This window comes from Dendrobates tinctorius, unplaced genomic scaffold (genome assembly GCF_039654945.1).
Source record: "Dendrobates tinctorius isolate UK_male_01 unplaced genomic scaffold, ASM3965494v1 ptg000188l, whole genome shotgun sequence".
Classification (NCBI taxonomy): domain Eukaryota; kingdom Metazoa; phylum Chordata; class Amphibia; order Anura; family Dendrobatidae; genus Dendrobates; species Dendrobates tinctorius.
In genome coordinates, this window is record NW_027361855.1 from 10,784,375 (window position 1) to 10,806,850 (window position 22,476).

Consider the following 22,476-nt stretch of genomic DNA (forward strand, 5'->3'; position numbering starts at 1 on the left):
AACCGCTGGTTTTTGATAGTTTGGGCCCTATTGAATAATGAATGTTTTGAATTTTCTCCAAAAGTAAAGTAGTTGCAAACTCATCCTTTTAGAAACTTGTTTGGGCTGTTGAGAGGAGTAAAAAACCATCAAACATTTCAATCCTGCATGATTTTACCAAGAAATGTGATTCTTCATTCAAAACCTGATTTTTGCTATTGGGCTCTATTGAATAGTGAATGTTTTGAATTTTCTCCAAAAGTAAAGTAGTTGCAAACTCATGCTTTTAGAGACTTGTTTGGGCTCATGAGAGGAGTAGAAAAACATCAAAAATTTCAGTCCTGCATGATTCTACCAAGAAATGTGTTCATTGAAACCGCTGGTTTTTGATAGTTTGGGCCCTATTGAATAATGAATGTTTTGAATTTTCTCCAAAAGTAAAGTAGTTGCAAACTCATCCTTTTAGAAACTTGTTTGGGCTGTTGAGAGGAGTAAAAAACCATCAAAAATTTCAATCCTGCATGATTCTACCAAGAAATGTGATTCTTCATTCAAAACGCTGGTTTTCGCTATTGGGCTCTATTGAATAATGAATGTTTTGAATTTTCTCCAAAAGTAAAGTAGTTGCAAACTCATGCTTTTAGAGACTTGTTTGGGCTCATGAGATGAGTAGAAAAACATCAAAAATTTCAGTCCTGCATGATTCTACCAAGACATGTGTGTTCATTGAAACCACTGGTTTTTGATAGTTTGGGCCCTATTGAATAATGAATGTTTTGAATTTTCTCCAAAAGTAAAGTAGTTGCAAACTCATCCTTTTAGAAACTTGTTTGGGCTGTTGAGAGGAGTAAAAAACCATCAAAAATTTCAATCCTGCATGATTCTACCAAGAAATGTGATTCTTCATTCAAAACGCTGTTTTTTGCAATTGGGCTCTATTGAATAATGAATGTTTTGAATTTTCTCCAAAAGTAAAGTAGTTGCAAACTCATGCTTTTAGAGACTTGTTTGGGCTCATGAGAGGAGTAGAAAAACATCAAAAATTTCAGTCCTGCATGATTCTACCAAGAAATGTGTGTTCATTCAAACCGCTGGTTTTTGATAGTTTGGGCCCTATTGAATAATGAATGTTTTGAATTTTCTCCAAAAGTAAAGTAGTTGCAAACTCATGCTTTTAGAGACTTGTTTGGGCTCATGAGAGGAGTAGAAAAACATCAAAAATTTCAGTCCTGCATGATTCTACCAAGAAATGTGTGTTCATTGAAACCGCTGGTTTTTGATAGTTTGGGCCCTATTGAATAATGAATGTTTTGAATTTTCTCCAAAAGTAAAGTAGTTGCAAACTCATCCTTTTAGAAACTTGTTTGGGTTGTTGAGAGGAGTAAAAAACCATCAAAAATTTCAATCCTGCATGATTCTACCAAGAAATGTGATTCTTCATTCAAAACGCTGGTTTTTCCTATTGGGCTCTATTGAATAATGAATGTTTTGAATTTTCTCCAAAAGTAAAGTAGTTGCAAACTCATGCTTTTAGAGACTTGTTTGGGCTCATGAGAGGAGTAGAAAAACATCAAAAATTTCAGTCCTGCATGATTCTACCAAGAAATGTGTGTTCATTGAAACCGCTGGTTTTTGATAGTTTGGGCCCTATTGAATAATGAATGTTTTGAATTTTCTCCAAAAGTAAAGTAGTTGCAAACTCATCCTTTTAGAAACTTGTTTGGGCTGTTGAGAGGAGTAAAAAAACATCAAACATTTCAATCCTGCATGATTTTACCAAGAAATGTGATTCTTCATTCAAAACCTGATTTTTGCTATTGGGCTCTATTGAATAGTGAATGTTTTGAATTTTCTCCAAAAGTAAAGTAGTTGCAAACTCATGCTTTTAGAGACTTGTTTGGGCTCATGAGAGGAGTAGAAAAACATCAAAAATTTCAGTCCTGCATGATTCTACCAAGAAATGTGTTCATTGAAACCGCTGGTTTTTGATAGTTTGGGCCCTATTGAATAATGAATGTTTTGAATTTTCTCCAAAAGTAAAGTAGTTGCAAACTCATCCTTTTAGAAACTTGTTTGGGCTGTTGAGAGGAGTAAAAAACCATCAAAAATTTCAATCCTGCATGATTCTACCAAGAAATGTGATTCTTCATTCAAAACGCTGGTTTTCGCTATTGGGCTCTATTGAATAATGAATGTTTTGAATTTTCTCCAAAAGTAAAGTAGTTGCAAACTCATGCTTTTAGAGACTTGTTTGGGCTCATGAGATGAGTAGAAAAACATCAAAAATTTCAGTCCTGCATGATTCTACCAAGACATGTGTGTTCATTGAAACGGCTGTTTTTTGATAGTTTGGGCCCTATTGAATAATGAATGTTTTGAATTTTCTCCAAAAGTAAAGTAGTTGCAAAATCATCCTTTTAGAAACTTGTTTGGGCTGTTGAGAGGAGTAAAAAACCATCAAAAATTTTAATCCTGCATGATTCTACCAAGAAATGTGATTCTTCATTCAAAACGCTGGTTTTTGCTATTGGGCTCTATTGAATAATGAATGTTTTGAATTTTCTCCAAAAGTAAAGTAGTTGCAAACTCATGCTTTTAGAGACTTGTTTGGGCTCATGAGAGGAGTAGAAAAGCATCAAAAATTTCAGTCCTGCATGATTCTACCAAGAAATGTGTGTTCATTCAAACCGCTGGTTTTTGATAGTTTGGGCCCTATTGAATAATGAATGTTTTGAATTTTCTCCAAAAGTAAAGTAGTTGCAAACTCATCCTTTTAGAAACTTGTTTGGGCTGTTGAGAGGAGTAAAAAACCATCAAAAATTTCAATCCTGCATGATTCTACCAAGAAATGTGATTCTTCATTCAAAACGCTGGTTTTTGCTATTGGGCTCTATTGAATAATGAATGTTTTGAATTTTCTCCAAAAGTAAAGTAGTTGCAAACACATGCTTTTAGAGACTTGTTTGGGCTCATGAGATGAGTAGAAAAACATCAAAAATTTCAGTCCTGCATGATTCTACCAAGAAATGTGTGTTCATTGAAACCGCTGGTTTTTGATAGTTTGGGCCCTATTGAATAATGAATGTTTTGAATTTTCTCCAAAAGTAAAGTAGTTGCAAACTCATCCTTTTAGAAACTTGTTTGGGCTGTTGAGAGGAGTAAAAAACCATCAAAAATTTCAATCCTGCATGATTCTACCAAGAAATGTGATTCTTCATTCAAAACGCTGGTTTTTGCTATTGGGCTCTATTGAATAATGAATGTTTTGAATTTTCTCCAAAAGTAAAGTAGTTGCAAACTCATGCTTTTAGAGACTTGTTTGGGCTCATGAGATGAGTAGAAAAACATCAAAAATTTCAGTCCTGCATGATTCTACCAAGACATGTGTGTTCAATGAAACGGCTGGTTTTTGATAGTTTGGGCCCTATTGAATAATGAATGTTTTGAATTTTCTCCAAAAGTAAAGTAGTTGCAAACTCATCCTTTTAGAAACTTGTTTGGGCTGTTGAGAGGAGTAAAAAACCATCAAAAATTTCAATCCTGCATGATTCTACCAAGAAATGTGATTCTTCATTCAAAACGCTGGTTTTTGCTATTGGGCTCTATTGAATAATGAATGTTTTGAATTTTCTCCAAAAGTAAAGTAGTTGCAAACTCATGCTTTTAGAGACTTGTTTGGGCTCATGAGAGGAGTAGAAAAACATCAAAAATTTCAGTCCTGCATGATTCTACCAAGAAATGTGTGTTCATTCAAACCGCTGGTTTTTGATAGTTTGGGCCCTATTGAATAAGGAATGTTTTGAATTTTCTCCAAAAGTAAAGTAGTTGCAAACTCATCCTTTTAGAAACTTGTTTGGGCTGTTGAGAGGAGTAAAAAACCATCAAAAATTTCAATCCTGCATGATTTTACCAAGAAATGTGATTCTTCATTCAAAACCTGATTTTTGCTATTGGGCTCTATTGAATAGTGAATGTTTTGAATTTTCTCCAAAAGTAAAGTAGTTGCAAACTCATGCTTTTAGAGACTTGTTTGGGCTCATGAGAGGAGTAGAAAAACATCAAAAATTTCAGTCCTGCATGATTCTACCAAGAAATGTGTGTTCATTGAAACCGCTGGTTTTTGATAGTTTGGGCCCTATTGAATAATGAATGTTTTGAATTTTCTCCAAAAGTAAAGTAGTTGCAAACTCATCCTTTTAGAAACTTGTTTGGGCTGTTGAGAGGAGTTAAAAACCATCAAAAATTTCAATCCTGCATGATTCTACCAAGAAATGTGATTCTTCATTCAAAACGCTGGTTTTTGCTATTGGGCTCTATTGAATAATGAATGTTTTGAATTTTCTCCAAATGTAAAGTAGTTGCAAACTCATGCTTTTTTGTTTGGGCTCATGAGAGGAGTAGAAAAACATCAAAAATTTCAGCCCTGCATGATTCTACCAAGAAATGTGTGTTCATTGAAACCGCTGGTTTTTGATAGTTTGGGCCCTATTGAATAATGAATGTTTTGAATTTTCTCCAAAAGTAAAGTAGTTGCAAACTCATCCTTTTAGAAACTTGTTTGGACTGTTGAGAGGAGTAAAAAACCATCAAAAATTTCAATCCTGCATGATTTTACCAAGAAATGTGATTCTTCATTCAAAACCTGATTTTTGCTATTGGGCTCTATTGAATAGTGAATGTTTTGAATTTTCTCCAAAAGTAAAGTAGTTGCAAACTCATGCTTTTAGAGACTTGTTTGGGCTCATGAGAGGAGTAGAAAAACATCAAAAATTTCAGTCCTGCATGATTCTACCAAGAAATGTGTGTTCATTGAAACCGCTGGTTTTTGATAGTTTGGGCCCTATTGAATAATGAATGTTTTGAATTTTCTCCAAAAGTAAAGTAGTTGCAAACTCATGCTTTTAGAAACTTGTTTGGGCTGTTGAGAGGAGTAAAAAACCATCAAAAATTTCAATCCTGCATGATTCTACCAAGAAATGTGATTCTTCATTCAAAACGCTGGTTTTTGCTATTGGGCTCTATTGAATAATGAATGTTTTGAATTTTCTCCAAAAGTAAAGTAGTTGCAAATTCATGCTTTTAGAGACTTGTTTGGGCTCATGAGATGAGTAGAAAAACATCAAAAATTTCAGTCCTGCATGATTCTACCAAGACATGTGTGTTCATTGAAACGGCTGGTTTTTGATAGTTTGGGCCCTATTGAATAATGAATGTTTTGAATTTTCTCCAAAAGTAAAGTAGTTGCAAACTCATCCTTTTAGAAACTTGTTTGGGCTGTTGAGAGGAGTAAAAAACCATCAAAAATTTCAATCCTGCATGATTCTACCAAGAAATGTGATTCTTCATTCAAAACGCTGGTTTTTGCAATTGGGCTCTATTGAATAATGAATGTTTTGAATTTTCTCCAAAAGTAAAGTAGTTGCAAACTCATGCTTTTAGAGACTTGTTTGGGCTCATGAGAGGAGTAGAAAAACATCAAAAATTTCAGTCCTGCATGATTCTACCAAGAAATGTGTGTTCATTCAAACCGCTGGTTTTTGATAGTTTGGGCCCTATTGAATAATGAATGTTTTGAATTTTCTCCAAAAGTAAAGTAGTTGCAAACTCATGCTTTTAGAGACTTGTTTGGGCTCATGAGAGGAGTAGAAAAACATCAAAAATTTCAGTCCTGCATGATTCTACCAAGAAATGTGTGTTCATTGAAACCGCTGGTTTTTGATAGTTTGGGCCCTATTGAATAATGAATGTTTTGAATTTTCTCCAAAAGTAAAGTAGTTGCAAACTCATCCTTTTAGAAACTTGTTTGGGTTGTTGAGAGGAGTAAAAAACCATCAAAAATTTCAATCCTGCATGATTCTACCAAGAAATGTGATTCTTCATTCAAAACGCTGGTTTTTCCTATTGGGCTCTATTGAATAATGAATGTTTTGAATTTTCTCCAAAAGTAAAGTAGTTGCAAACTCATGCTTTTAGAGACTTGTTTGGGCTCATGAGAGGAGTAGAAAAACATCAAAAATTTCAGTCCTGCATGATTCTACCAAGAAATGTGTGTTCATTGAAACCGCTGGTTTTTGATAGTTTGGGCCCTATTGAATAATGAATGTTTTGAATTTTCTCCAAAAGTAAAGTAGTTGCAAACTCATCCTTTTAGAAACTTGTTTGGGCTGTTGAGAGGAGTAAAAAGACATCAAACATTTCAATCCTGCATGATTTTACCAAGAAATGTGATTCTTCATTCAAAACCTGATTTTTGCTATTGGGCTCTATTGAATAGTGAATGTTTTGAATTTTCTCCAAAAGTAAAGTAGTTGCAAACTCATGCTTTTAGAGACTTGTTTGGGCTCATGAGAGGAGTAGAAAAACATCAAAAATTTCAGTCCTGCATGATTCTACCAAGAAATGTGTTCATTGAAACCGCTGGTTTTTGATAGTTTGGGCCCTATTGAATAATGAATGTTTTGAATTTTCTCCAAAAGTAAAGTAGTTGCAAACTCATCCTTTTAGAAACTTGTTTGGGCTGTTGAGAGGAGTAAAAAACCATCAAAAATTTCAATCCTGCATGATTCTACCAAGAAATGTGATTCTTCATTCAAAACGCTGGTTTTCGCTATTGGGCTCTATTGAATAATGAATGTTTTGAATTTTCTCCAAAAGTAAAGTAGTTGCAAACTCATGCTTTTAGAGACTTGTTTGGGCTCATGAGATGAGTAGAAAAACATCAAAAATTTCAGTCCTGCATGATTCTACCAAGACATGTGTGTTCATTGAAACGGCTGTTTTTTGATAGTTTGGGCCCTATTGAATAATGAATGTTTTGAATTTTCTCCAAAAGTAAAGTAGTTGCAAAATCATCCTTTTAGAAACTTGTTTGGGCTGTTGAGAGGAGTAAAAAACCATCAAAAATTTTAATCCTGCATGATTCTACCAAGAAATGTGATTCTTCATTCAAAACGCTGGTTTTTGCTATTGGGCTCTATTGAATAATGAATGTTTTGAATTTTCTCCAAAAGTAAAGTAGTTGCAAACTCATGCTTTTAGAGACTTGTTTGGGCTCATGAGAGGAGTAGAAAAGCATCAAAAATTTCAGTCCTGCATGATTCTACCAAGAAATGTGTGTTCATTCAAACCGCTGGTTTTTGATAGTTTGGGCCCTATTGAATAATGAATGTTTTGAATTTTCTCCAAAAGTAAAGTAGTTGCAAACTCATCCTTTTAGAAACTTGTTTGGGCTGTTGAGAGGAGTAAAAAACCATCAAAAATTTCAATCCTGCATGATTCTACCAAGAAATGTGATTCTTCATTCAAAACGCTGGTTTTTGCTATTGGGCTCTATTGAATAAAGAATGTTTTGAATTTTCTCCAAAAGTAAAGTAGTTGCAAACTCATGCTTTTAGAGACTTGTTTGGGCTCATGAGATGAGTAGAAAAACATCAAAAATTTCAGTCCTGCATGATTCTACCAAGAAATGTGTGTTCATTCAAACCGCTGGTTTTTGATAGTTTGGGCCCTATTGAATAAGGAATGTTTTGAATTTTCTCCAAAAGTAAAGTAGTTGCAAACTCATCCTTTTAGAAACTTGTTTGGGCTGTTGAGAGGAGTAAAAAACCATCAAAAATTTCAATCCTGCATGATTTTACCAAGAAATGTGATTCTTCATTCAAAACCTGATTTTTGCTATTGGGCTCTATTGAATAGTGAATGTTTTGAATTTTCTCCAAAAGTAAAGTAGTTGCAAACTCATGCTTTTAGAGACTTGTTTGGGCTCATGAGAGGAGTAGAAAAACATCAAAAATTTCAGTCCTGCATGATTCTACCAAGAAATGTGTGTTCATTGAAACCGCTGGTTTTTGATAGTTTGGGCCCTATTGAATAATGAATGTTTTGAATTTTCTCCAAAAGTAAAGTAGTTGCAAACTCATCCTTTTAGAAACTTGTTTGGGCTGTTGAGAGGAGTAAAAAACCATCAAAAATTTCAATCCTGCATGATTCTACCAAGAAATGTGATTCTTCATTCAAAACGCTGGTTTTTGCTATTGGGCTCTATTGAATAATGAATGTTTTGAATTTTCTCCAAAAGTAAAGTAGTTGCAAACTCATGCTTTTAGAGACTTGTTTGGGCTCATGAGATGAGTAGAAAAACATCAAAAATTTCAGTCCTGCATGATTCTACCAAGACATGTGTGTTCAATGAAACGGCTGGTTTTTGATAGTTTGGGCCCTATTGAATAATGAATGTTTTGAATTTTCTCCAAAAGTAAAGTAGTTGCAAACTCATCCTTTTAGAAACTTGTTTGGGCTGTTGAGAGGAGTAAAAAACCATCAAAAATTTCAATCCTGCATGATTCTACCAAGAAATGTGATTCTTCATTCAAAACGCTGGTTTTTGCTATTGGGCTCTATTGAATAATGAATGTTTTGAATTTTCTCCAAAAGTAAAGTAGTTGCAAACTCATGCTTTTAGAGACTTGTTTGGGCTCATGAGAGGAGTAGAAAAACATCAAAAATTTCAGTCCTGCATGATTCTACCAAGAAATGTGTGTTCATTCAAACCGCTGGTTTTTGATAGTTTGGGCCCTATTGAATAAGGAATGTTTTGAATTTTCTCCAAAAGTAAAGTAGTTGCAAACTCATCCTTTTAGAAACTTGTTTGGGCTGTTGAGAGGAGTAAAAAACCATCAAAAATTTCAATCCTGCATGATTTTACCAAGAAATGTGATTCTTCATTCAAAACCTGATTTTTGCTATTGGGCTCTATTGAATAGTGAATGTTTTGAATTTTCTCCAAAAGTAAAGTAGTTGCAAACTCATGCTTTTAGAGACTTGTTTGGGCTCATGAGAGGAGTAGAAAAACATCAAAAATTTCAGTCCTGCATGATTCTACCAAGAAATGTGTGTTCATTGAAACCGCTGGTTTTTGATAGTTTGGGCCCTATTGAATAATGAATGTTTTGAATTTTCTCCAAAAGTAAAGTAGTTGCAAACTCATCCTTTTAGAAACTTGTTTGGGCTGTTGAGAGGAGTTAAAAACCATCAAAAATTTCAATCCTGCATGATTCTACCAAGAAATGTGATTCTTCATTCAAAACGCTGGTTTTTGCTATTGGGCTCTATTGAATAATGAATGTTTTGAATTTTCTCCAAATGTAAAGTAGTTGCAAACTCATGCTTTTTTGTTTGGGCTCATGAGAGGAGTAGAAAAACATCAAAAATTTCAGCCCTGCATGATTCTACCAAGAAATGTGTGTTCATTGAAACCGCTGGTTTTTGATAGTTTGGGCCCTATTGAATAATGAATGTTTTGAATTTTCTCCAAAAGTAAAGTAGTTGCAAACTCATCCTTTTAGAAACTTGTTTGGACTGTTGAGAGGAGTAAAAAACCATCAAAAATTTCAATCCTGCATGATTTTACCAAGAAATGTGATTCTTCATTCAAAACCTGATTTTTGCTATTGGGCTCTATTGAATAGTGAATGTTTTGAATTTTCTCCAAAAGTAAAGTAGTTGCAAACTCATGCTTTTAGAGACTTGTTTGGGCTCATGAGAGGAGTAGAAAAACATCAAAAATTTCAGTCCTGCATGATTCTACCAAGAAATGTGTGTTCATTGAAACCGCTGGTTTTTGATAGTTTGGGCCCTATTGAATAATGAATGTTTTGAATTTTCTCCAAAAGTAAAGTAGTTGCAAACTCATGCTTTTAGAAACTTGTTTGGGCTGTTGAGAGGAGTAAAAAACCATCAAAAATTTCAATCCTGCATGATTCTACCAAGAAATGTGATTCTTCATTCAAAACGCTGGTTTTTGCTATTGGGCTCTATTGAATAATGAATGTTTTGAATTTTCTCCAAAAGTAAAGTAGTTGCAAATTCATGCTTTTAGAGACTTGTTTGGGCTCATGAGATGAGTAGAAAAACATCAAAAATTTCAGTCCTGCATGATTCTACCAAGACATGTGTGTTCATTGAAACGGCTGGTTTTTGATAGTTTGGGCCCTATTGAATAATGAATGTTTTGAATTTTCTCCAAAAGTAAAGTAGTTGCAAACTCATCCTTTTAGAAACTTGTTTGGGCTGTTGAGAGGAGTAAAAAACCATCAAAAATTTCAATCCTGCATGATTCTACCAAGAAATGTGATTCTTCATTCAAAACGCTGGTTTTTGCAATTGGGCTCTATTGAATAATGAATGTTTTGAATTTTCTCCAAAAGTAAAGTAGTTGCAAACTCATGCTTTTAGAGACTTGTTTGGGCTAATGAGAGGAGTAGAAAAACATCAAAAATTTCAGTCCTGCATGATTCTACCAAGAAATGTGTGTTCATTCAAACCGCTGGTTTTTGATAGTTTGGGCCCTATTGAATAATGAATGTTTTGAATTTTCTCCAAAAGTAAAGTAGTTGCAAACTCATGCTTTTAGAGACTTGTTTGGGCTCATGAGAGGAGTAGAAAAACATCAAAAATTTCAGTCCTGCATGATTCTACCAAGAAATGTGTGTTCATTGAAACCGCTGGTTTTTGATAGTTTGGGCCCTATTGAATAATGAATGTTTTGAATTTTCTCCAAAAGTAAAGTAGTTGCAAACTCATCCTTTTAGAAACTTGTTTGGGTTGTTGAGAGGAGTAAAAAACCATCAAAAATTTCAATCCTGCATGATTCTACCAAGAAATGTGATTCTTCATTCAAAACGCTGGTTTTTCCTATTGGGCTCTATTGAATAATGAATGTTTTGAATTTTCTCCAAAAGTAAAGTAGTTGCAAACTCATGCTTTTAGAGACTTGTTTGGGCTCATGAGAGGAGTAGAAAAACATCAAAAATTTCAGTCCTGCATGATTCTACCAAGAAATGTGTGTTCATTGAAACCGCTGGTTTTTGATAGTTTGGGCCCTATTGAATAATGAATGTTTTGAATTTTCTCCAAAAGTAAAGTAGTTGCAAACTCATCCTTTTAGAAACTTGTTTGGGCTGTTGAGAGGAGTAAAAAGACATCAAACATTTCAATCCTGCATGATTTTACCAAGAAATGTGATTCTTCATTCAAAACCTGATTTTTGCTATTGGGCTCTATTGAATAGTGAATGTTTTGAATTTTCTCCAAAAGTAAAGTAGTTGCAAACTCATGCTTTTAGAGACTTGTTTGGGCTCATGAGAGGAGTAGAAAAACATCAAAAATTTCAGTCCTGCATGATTCTACCAAGAAATGTGTTCATTGAAACCGCTGGTTTTTGATAGTTTGGGCCCTATTGAATAATGAATGTTTTGAATTTTCTCCAAAAGTAAAGTAGTTGCAAACTCATCCTTTTAGAAACTTGTTTGGGCTGTTGAGAGGAGTAAAAAACCATCAAAAATTTCAATCCTGCATGATTCTACCAAGAAATGTGATTCTTCATTCAAAACGCTGGTTTTCGCTATTGGGCTCTATTGAATAATGAATGTTTTGAATTTTCTCCAAAAGTAAAGTAGTTGCAAACTCATGCTTTTAGAGACTTGTTTGGGCTCATGAGATGAGTAGAAAAACATCAAAAATTTCAGTCCTGCATGATTCTACCAAGACATGTGTGTTCATTGAAACGGCTGTTTTTTGATAGTTTGGGCCCTATTGAATAATGAATGTTTTGAATTTTCTCCAAAAGTAAAGTAGTTGCAAAATCATCCTTTTAGAAACTTGTTTGGGCTGTTGAGAGGAGTAAAAAACCATCAAAAATTTTAATCCTGCATGATTCTACCAAGAAATGTGATTCTTCATTCAAAACGCTGGTTTTTGCTATTGGGCTCTATTGAATAATGAATGTTTTGAATTTTCTCCAAAAGTAAAGTAGTTGCAAACTCATGCTTTTAGAGACTTGTTTGGGCTCATGAGAGGAGTAGAAAAGCATCAAAAATTTCAGTCCTGCATGATTCTACCAAGAAATGTGTGTTCATTCAAACCGCTGGTTTTTGATAGTTTGGGCCCTATTGAATAATGAATGTTTTGAATTTTCTCCAAAAGTAAAGTAGTTGCAAACTCATCCTTTTAGAAACTTGTTTGGGCTGTTGAGAGGAGTAAAAAACCATCAAAAATTTCAATCCTGCATGATTCTACCAAGAAATGTGATTCTTCATTCAAAACGCTGGTTTTTGCTATTGGGCTCTATTGAATAAAGAATGTTTTGAATTTTCTCCAAAAGTAAAGTAGTTGCAAACTCATGCTTTTAGAGACTTGTTTGGGCTCATGAGATGAGTAGAAAAACATCAAAAATTTCAGTCCTGCATGATTCTACCAAGAAATGTGTGTTCATTCAAACCGCTGGTTTTTGATAGTTTGGGCCCTATTGAATAAGGAATGTTTTGAATTTTCTCCAAAAGTAAAGTAGTTGCAAACTCATCCTTTTAGAAACTTGTTTGGGCTGTTGAGAGGAGTAAAAAACCATCAAAAATTTCAATCCTGCATGATTTTACCAAGAAATGTGATTCTTCATTCAAAACCTGATTTTTGCTATTGGGCTCTATTGAATAGTGAATGTTTTGAATTTTCTCCAAAAGTAAAGTAGTTGCAAACTCATGCTTTTAGAGACTTGTTTGGGCTCATGAGAGGAGTAGAAAAACATCAAAAATTTCAGTCCTGCATGATTCTACCAAGAAATGTGTGTTCATTGAAACCGCTGGTTTTTGATAGTTTGGGCCCTATTGAATAATGAATGTTTTGAATTTTCTCCAAAAGTAAAGTAGTTGCAAACTCATCCTTTTAGAAACTTGTTTGGGCTGTTGAGAGGAGTAAAAAACCATCAAAAATTTCAATCCTGCATGATTCTACCAAGAAATGTGATTCTTCATTCAAAACGCTGGTTTTTGCTATTGGGCTCTATTGAATAATGAATGTTTTGAATTTTCTCCAAAAGTAAAGTAGTTGCAAACTCATGCTTTTAGAGACTTGTTTGGGCTCATGAGATGAGTAGAAAAACATCAAAAATTTCAGTCCTGCATGATTCTACCAAGACATGTGTGTTCAATGAAACGGCTGGTTTTTGATAGTTTGGGCCCTATTGAATAATGAATGTTTTGAATTTTCTCCAAAAGTAAAGTAGTTGCAAACTCATCCTTTTAGAAACTTGTTTGGGCTGTTGAGAGGAGTAAAAAACCATCAAAAATTTCAATCCTGCATGATTCTACCAAGAAATGTGATTCTTCATTCAAAACGCTGGTTTTTGCTATTGGGCTCTATTGAATAATGAATGTTTTGAATTTTCTCCAAAAGTAAAGTAGTTGCAAACTCATGCTTTTAGAGACTTGTTTGGGCTCATGAGAGGAGTAGAAAAACATCAAAAATTTCAGTCCTGCATGATTCTACCAAGAAATGTGTGTTCATTCAAACCGCTGGTTTTTGATAGTTTGGGCCCTATTGAATAAGGAATGTTTTGAATTTTCTCCAAAAGTAAAGTAGTTGCAAACTCATCCTTTTAGAAACTTGTTTGGGCTGTTGAGAGGAGTAAAAAACCATCAAAAATTTCAATCCTGCATGATTTTACCAAGAAATGTGATTCTTCATTCAAAACCTGATTTTTGCTATTGGGCTCTATTGAATAGTGAATGTTTTGAATTTTCTCCAAAAGTAAAGTAGTTGCAAACTCATGCTTTTAGAGACTTGTTTGGGCTCATGAGAGGAGTAGAAAAACATCAAAAATTTCAGTCCTGCATGATTCTACCAAGAAATGTGTGTTCATTGAAACCGCTGGTTTTTGATAGTTTGGGCCCTATTGAATAATGAATGTTTTGAATTTTCTCCAAAAGTAAAGTAGTTGCAAACTCATCCTTTTAGAAACTTGTTTGGGCTGTTGAGAGGAGTTAAAAACCATCAAAAATTTCAATCCTGCATGATTCTACCAAGAAATGTGATTCTTCATTCAAAACGCTGGTTTTTGCTATTGGGCTCTATTGAATAATGAATGTTTTGAATTTTCTCCAAAAGTAAAGTAGTTGCAAACTCATGCTTTTAGAGACTTGTTTGGGCTCATGAGATGAGTAGAAAAACATCAAAAATTTCAGTCCTGCATGATTCTACCAAGACATGTGTGTTCATTGAAACCACTGGTTTTTGATAGTTTGGGCCCTATTGAATAATGAATGTTTTGAATTTTCTCCAAAAGTAAAGTAGTTGCAAACTCATCCTTTTAGAAACTTGTTTGGGCTGTTGAGAGGAGTAAAAAACCATCAAAAATTTCAATCCTGCATGATTCTACCAAGAAATGTGATTCTTCATTCAAAACGCTGGTTTTTGCTATTGGGCTCTATTGAATAATGAATGTTTTGAATTTTCTCCAAATGTAAAGTAGTTGCAAACTCATGCTTTTAGAGACTTGTTTGGGCTCATGAGAGGAGTAGAAAAACATCAAAAATTTCAGTCCTGCATGATTCTACCAAGAAATGTGTGTTCATTGAAACCGCTGGTTTTTGATAGTTTGGGCCCTATTGAATAATGAATGTTTTGAATTTTCTCCAAAAGTAAAGTAGTTGCAAACTCATCCTTTTAGAAACTTGTTTGGACTGTTGAGAGGAGTAAAAAACCATCAACAATTTCAATCCTGCATGATTTTACCAAGAAATGTGATTCTTCATTCAAAACCTGATTTTTGCTATTGGGCTCTATTGAATAGTGAAAGTTTTGAATTTTCTCCAAAAGTAAAGTAGTTGCAAACTCATGCTTTTAGAGACTTGTTTGGGCTCATGAGAGGAGTAGAAAAACATCAAAAATTTCAGTCCTGCATGATTCTACCAAGAAATGTGTGTTCATTGAAACCGCTGGTTTTTGATAGTTTGGGCCCTATTGAATAATGAATGTTTTGAATTTTCTCCAAAAGTAAAGTAGTTGCAAACTCATCCTTTTAGAAACTTGTTTGGGCTGTTGAGAGGAGTAAAAAACCATCAAAAATTTAAATCCTGCATGATTCTACCAAGAAATGTGATTCTTCATTCAAAACGCTGGTTTTTGCTATTGGGCTCTATTGAATAATGAATGTTTTGAATTTTCTCCAAAAGTAAAGTAGTTGCAAACTCATGCTTTTAGAGACTTGTTTGGGCTGTTGAGAGGAGTAAAAAACCATCAAAAATTTCAATCCTGCATGATTCTACCAAGAAATGTGATTCTTCATTCAAAACGCTGGTTTTTGCTATTGGGCTCTATTGAATAATGAATGTTTTGAATTTTCTCCAAAAGTAAAGTAGTTGCAAACTCATGCTTTTAGAGACTTGTTTGGGCTCATGAGATGAGTAGAAAAACATCAAAAATTTCAGTCCTGCATGATTCTACCAAGACATGTGTGTTCATTGAAACCACTGGTTTTTGATAGTTTGGGCCCTATTGAATAATGAATGTTTTGAATTTTCTCCAAAAGTAAAGTAGTTGCAAACTCATCCTTTTAGAAACTTGTTTGGGCTGTTGAGAGGAGTAAAAAACCATCAAAAATTTCAATCCTGCATGATTCTACCAAGAAATGTGATTCTTCATTCAAAACGCTGGTTTCTGCTATTGGGCTCTATTGAATAATGAATGTTTTGAATTTTCTCCAAATGTAAAGTAGTTGCAAACTCATGCTTTTAGAGACTTGTTTGGGCTCATGAGAGGAGTAGAAAAACATCAAAAATTTCAGTCCTGCATGATTCTACCAAGAAATGTGTGTTCATTCAAACCGCTGGTTTTTGATAGTTTGGGCCCTATTGAATAATGAATGTTTTGAATTTTCTCCAAAAGTAAAGTAGTTGCAAACTCATCCTTTTAGAAACTTGTTTGGACTGTTGAGAGGAGTAAAAAACCATCAACAATTTCAATCCTGCATGATTCTACCAAGAAATGTGATTCTTCATTCAAAACGCTGGTTTTTCCTATTGGGCTCTATTGAATAATGAATGTTTTGAATTTTCTCCAAAAGTAAAGTAGTTGCAAACTCATGCTTTTAGAGACTTGTTTGGGCTCATGAGATGAGTAGAAAAACATCAAAAATTTCAGTCCTGCATGATTCTACCAAGAAATGTGTGTTCATTGAAACCGCTGGTTTTTGATAGTTTGGGCCCTATTGAATAATGAATGTTTTGAATTTTCTCCAAAAGTAAAGTAGTTGCAAACTCATCCTTTTAGAAACTTGTTTGGGTTGTTGAGAGGAGTAAAAAACCATCAAAAATTTCAATCCTGCATGATTCTACCAAGAAATGTGATTCTTCATTCAAAACGCTGGTTTTTCCTATTGGGCTCTATTGAATAATGAATGTTTTGAATTTTCTCCAAAAGTAAAGTAGTTGCAAACTCATGCTTTTAGAGACTTGTTTGGGCTCATGAGAGGAGTAGAAAAACATCAAAAATTTCAGTCCTGCATGATTCTACCAAGAAATGTGTGTTCATTGAAACCGCTGGTTTTTGATAGTTTGGGCCCTATTGAATAATGAATGTTTTGAATTTTCTCCAAAAGTAAAGTAGTTGCAAACTCATCCTTTTAGAAACTTGTTTGGGCTGTTGAGAGGAGTAAAAAACCATCAAACATTTCAATCCTGCATGATTTTACCAAGAAATGTGATTCTTCATTCAAAACCTGATTTTTGCTATTGGGCTCTATTGAATAGTGAATGTTTTGAATTTTCTCCAAAAGTAAAGTAGTTGCAAACTCATGCTTTTAGAGACTTGTTTGGGCTCATGAGAGGAGTAGAAAAACATCAAAAATGTCAGTCCTGCATGATTCTACCAAGAAATGTGTTCATTGAAACCGCTGGTTTTTGATAGTTTGGGCCCTATTGAATAATGAATGTTTTGAATTTTCTCCAAAAGTAAAGTAGTTGCAAACTCATCCTTTTAGAAACTTGTTTGGGCTGTTGAGAGGAGTAAAAAACCATCAAAAATTTCAATCCTGCATGATTCTACCAAGAAATGTGATTCTTCATTCAAAACGCTGGTTTTCGCTATTGGGCTCTATTGAATAATGAATGTTTTGAATTTTCTCCAAAAGTAAAGTAGTTGCAAACTCATGCTTTTAGAGACTTGTTTGGGCTCATGAGATGAGTAGAAAAACATCAACAATTTCAGTCCTGCATGATTCTACCAAGACATGTGTGTTCATTGAAACGGCTGGTTTTTGATAGTTTGGGCCCTATTGAATAATGAATGTTTTGAATTTTCTCCAAAAGTAAAGTAGTTGCAAAATCATCCTTTTAGAAACTTGTTTGGGCTGTTGAGAGGAGTAAAAAACCATCAAAAATTTTAATCCTGCATGATTCTACCAAGAAATGTGATTCTTCATTCAAAACCTGATTTTTGCTATTGGGCTCTATTGAATAGTGAATGTTTTGAATTTTCTCCAAAAGTAAAGTAGTTGCAAACTCATGCTTTTAGAGACTTGTTTGGGCTCATGAGAGGAGTAGAAAAACATCAAAAATTTCAGTCCTGCATGATTCTACCAAGAAATGTGTTCATTCAAACCGCTGGTTTTTGATAGTTTGGGCCCTATTGAATAATGAATGTTTTGAATTTTCTCCAAAAGTAAAGTAGTTGCAAACTCATCCTTTTAGAAACTTGTTTGGGCTGTTGAGAGGAGTAAAAAACCATCAAAAATTTCAATCCTGCATGATTCTACCAAGAAATGTGATTCTTCATTCAAAACGCTGGTTTTTGCTATTGGGCTCTATTGAATAATGAATGTTTTGAATTTTCTCCAAAAGTAAAGTAGTTGCAAACTCATGCTTTTAGAGACTTGTTTGGGCTCATGAGAGGAGTAGAAAAACATCAAAAATTTCAGTCCTGCATGATTCTACCAAGAAATGTGTGTTCATTGAAACCGCTGGTTTTTGATAGTTTGGGCCCTATTGAATAATGAATGTTTTGAATTTTCTCCAAAAGTAAAGTAGTTGCAAACTCATCCTTTTAGAAACTTGTTTGGGCTGTTGAGAGGAGTAAAAAACCATCAAAAATTTCAATCCTGCATGATTCTACCAAGAAATGTGATTCTTCATTCAAAACGCTGGTTTTTGCTATTGGGCTCTATTGAATAATGAATGTTTTGAATTTTCTCCAAAAGTAAAGTAGTTGCAAACTCATGCTTTTAGAGACTTGTTTGGGCTCATGAGATGAGTAGAAAAACATCAAAAATTTCAGTCCTGCATGATTCTACCAAGACATGTGTGTTCAATGAAACGGCTGGTTTTTGATAGTTTGGGCCCTATTGAATAATGAATGTTTTGAATTTTCTCCAAAAGTAAAGTAGTTGCAAACTCATCCTTTTAGAAACTTGTTTGGGCTGTTGAGAGGAGTAAAAAACCATCAAAAATTTCAATCCTGCATGATTCTACCAAGAAATGTGATTCTTCATTCAAAACGCTGGTTTTTGCTATTGGGCTCTATTGAATAATGAATGTTTTGAATTTTCTCCAAAAGTAAAGTAGTTGCAAACTCATGCTTTTAGAGACTTGTTTGGGCTCATGAGAGGAGTAGAAAAACATCAAAAATTTCAGTCCTGCATGATTCTACCAAGAAATGTGTGTTCATTGAAACCGCTGGTTTTTGATAGTTTGGGCCCTGTTGAATAATGAATGTTTTGAATTTTCTCCAAAAGTAAAGTAGTTGCAAACTCATGCTTTTAGAGACTTGTTTGGGCTGTTGAGAGGAGTAAAAAACCATCAAAAATTTCAATCCTGCATGATTCTACCAAGAAATGTGATTCTTCATTCAAAACGCTGGTTTTTGCTATTGGGCTCTATTGAATAATGAATGTTTTGAATTTTCTCCAAAAGTAAAGTAGTTGCAAACTCATGCTTTTAGAGACTTGTTTGGGCTCATGAGATGAGTAGAAAAACATCAAAAATTTCAGTCCTGCATGATTCTACCAAGACATGTGTGTTCATTGAAACCACTGGTTTTTGATAGTTTGGGCCCTATTGAATAATGAATGTTTTGAATTTTCTCCAAAAGTAAAGTAGTTGCAAACTCATCCTTTTAGAAACTTGTTTGGGCTGTTGAGAGGAGTAAAAAACCATCAAAAATTTCAATCCTGCATGATTCTACCAAGAAATGTGATTCTTCATTCAAAACGCTGGTTTTTGCTATTGGGCTCTATTGAATAATGAATGTTTTGAATTTTCTCCAAATGTAAAGTAGTTGCAAACTCATGCTTTTAGAGACTTGTTTGGGCTCATGAGAGGAGTAGAAAAACATCAAAAATTTCAGTCCTGCATGATTCTACCAAGAAATGTGTGTTCATTCAAACCGCTGGTTTTTGATAGTTTGGGCCCTATTGAATAATGAATGTTTTGAATTTTCTCCAAAAGTAAAGTAGTTGCAAACTCATCCTTTTAGAAACTTGTTTGGACTGTTGAGAGGAGTAAAAAACCATCAACAATTTCAATCCTGCATGATTCTACCAAGAAATGTGATTCTTCATTCAAAACGCTGGTTTTTCCTATTGGGCTCTATTGAATAATGAATGTTTTGAATTTTCTCCAAAAGTAAAGTAGTTGCAAACTCATGCTTTTAGAGACTTGTTTGGGCTCATGAGAGGAGTAGAAAAACATCAAAAATTTCAGTCCTGCATGATTCTACCAAGAAATGTGTGTTCATTGAAACCGCTGGTTTTTGATAGTTTGGGCCCTATTGAATAATGAATGTTTTGAATTTTCTCCAAAAGTAAAGTAGTTGCAAACTCATCCTTTTAGAAACTTGTTTGGGCTGTTGAGAGGAGTAAAAAACCATCAAACATTTCAATCCTGCATGATTTTACCAAGAAATGTGATTCTTCATTCAAAACCTGATTTTTGCTATTGGGCTCTATTGAATAGTGAATGTTTTGAATTTTCTCCAAAAGTAAAGTAGTTGCAAACTCATGCTTTTAGAGACTTGTTTGGGCTCATGAGAGGAGTAGAAAAACATCAAAAATTTCAGTCCTGCATGATTCTACCAAGAAATGTGTTCATTGAAACCGCTGGTTTTTGATAGTTTGGGCCTTATTGAATAATGAATGTTTTGAATTTTCTCCAAAAGTAAAGTAGTTGCAAACTCATCCTTTTAGAAACTTGTTTGGGCTGTTGAGAGGAGTAAAAAACCATCAAAAATTTCAATCCTGCATGATTCTACCAAGAAATGTGATTCTTCATTCAAAACGCTGGTTTTCGCTATTGGGCTCTATTGAATAATGAATGTTTTGAATTTTCTCCAAAAGTAAAGTAGTTGCAAACTCATGCTTTTAGAGACTTGTTTGGGCTCATGAGATGAGTAGAAAAACATCAACAATTTCAGTCCTGCATGATTCTACCAAGACATGTGTGTTCATTGAAACGGCTGGTTTTTGATAGTTTGGGCCCTATTGAATAATGAATGTTTTGAATTTTCTCCAAAAGTAAAGTAGTTGCAAAATCATCCTTTTAGAAACTTGTTTGGGCTGTTGAGAGGAGTAAAAAACCATCAAAAATTTTAATCCTGCATGATTCTACCAAGAAATGTGATTCTTCATTCAAAACGCTGGTTTTTGCTATTGGGCTCTATTGAATAATGAATGTTTTGAATTTTCTCCAAAAGTAAAGTAGTTGCAAACTCATGCTTTTAGAGACTTGTTTGGGCTCATGAGAGGAGTAGAAAAGCATCAAAAATTTCAGTCCTGCATGATTCTACCAAGAAATGTGTGTTCATTCAAACCGCTGGTTTTTGATAGTTTGGGCCCTATTGAATAATGAATGTTTTGAATTTTCTCCAAAAGTAAAGTAGTTGCAAACTCATCCTTTTAGAAACTTGTTTGGGCTGTTGAGAGGAGTAAAAAACCATCAAAAATTTCAATCCTGCATGATTTTACCAAGAAATGTGATTCTTCATTCAAAACCTGATTTTTGCTATTGGGCTCTATTGAATAGTGAATGTTTTGAATTTTCTCCAAAAGTAAAGTAGTTGCAAACTCATGCTTTTAGAGACTTGTTTGGGCTCATGAGAGGAGTAGAAAAATATCAAAAATTTCAGTCCTGCATGATTCTACCAAGAAATGTGTTCATTCAAACCGCTGGTTTTTGATAGTTTGGGCCCTATTGAATAATGAATGTTTTGAATTTTCTCCAAAAGTAAAGTAGTTGCAAACTCATCCTTTTAGAAACTTGTTTGGGCTGTTGAGAGGAGTAAAAAACCATCAAAAATTTCAATCCTGCATGATTCTACCAAGAAATGTGATTCTTCATTCAAAACGCTGGTTTTTGCTATTGGGCTCTATTGAATAATGAATGTTTTGAATTTTCTCCAAAAGTAAAGTAGTTGCAAACTCATGCTTTTAGAGACTTGTTTGGGCTCATGAGAGGAGTAGAAAAACATCAAAAATTTCAGTCCTGCATGATTCTACCAAGAAATGTGTGTTCATTGAAACCGCTGGTTTTTGATAGTTTGGGCCCTATTGAATAATGAATGTTTTGAATTTTCTCCAAAAGTAAAGTAGTTGCAAACTCATCCTTTTAGAAACTTGTTTGGGCTGTTGAGAGGAGTAAAAAACCATCAAAAATTTCAATCCTGCATGATTCTACCAAGAAATGTGATTCTTCATTCAAAACGCTGGTTTTTGCTATTGGGCTCTATTGAATAATGAATGTTTTGAATTTTCTCCAAAAGTAAAGTAGTTGCAAACTCATGCTTTTAGAGACTTGTTTGGGCTCATGAGATGAGTAGAAAAACATCAAAAATTTCAGTCCTGCATGATTCTACCAAGACATGCGTGGTCAATGAAACGGCTGGTTTTTGATAGTTTGGGCCCTATTGAATAATGAATGTTTTGAATTTTCTCCAAAAGTAAAGTAGTTGCAAACTCACCCTTTTAGAAACTTGTTTGGGCTGTTGAGAGGAGTAAAAAACCATCAAAAATTTCAATCCTGCATGATTCTACCAAGAAATGTGATTCTTCATTCAAAACGCTGGTTTTTGCTATTGGGCTCTATTGAATAATGAATGTTTTGAATTTTCTCCAAAAGTAAAGTAGTTGCAAACTCATGCTTTTAGAGACTTGTTTGGGCTCATGAGAGGAGTAGAAAAACATCAAAAATTTCAGTCCTGCATGATTCTACCAAGAAATGTGTGTTCATTCAAACCGCTGGTTTTTGATAGTTTGGGCCCTATTGAATAATGAATGTTTTGAATTTTCTCCAAAAGTAAAGTAGTTGCAAACTCTTCCTTTTAGAAACTTGTTTGGGCTGTTGAGAGGAGTAAAAAACCATCAAAAATTTCAATCCTGCATGATTCTACCAAGAAATGTGATTCTTCATTCAAAACGCTGGTTTTTGCTATTGGGCTCTATTGAATAATGAATGTTTTGAATTTTCTCCAAATGTAAAGTAGTTGCAAACTCATGCTTTTAGAGACTTGTTTGGGCTCATGAGAGGAGTAGAAAAACATCAAAAATTTCAGTCCTGCATGATTCTACCAAGAAATGTGTGTTCATTGAAACCGCTGGTTTTTGATAGTTTGGGCCCTATTGAATAATGAATGTTTTGAATTTTCTCCAAAAGTAAAGTAGTTGCAAACTCATCCTTTTAG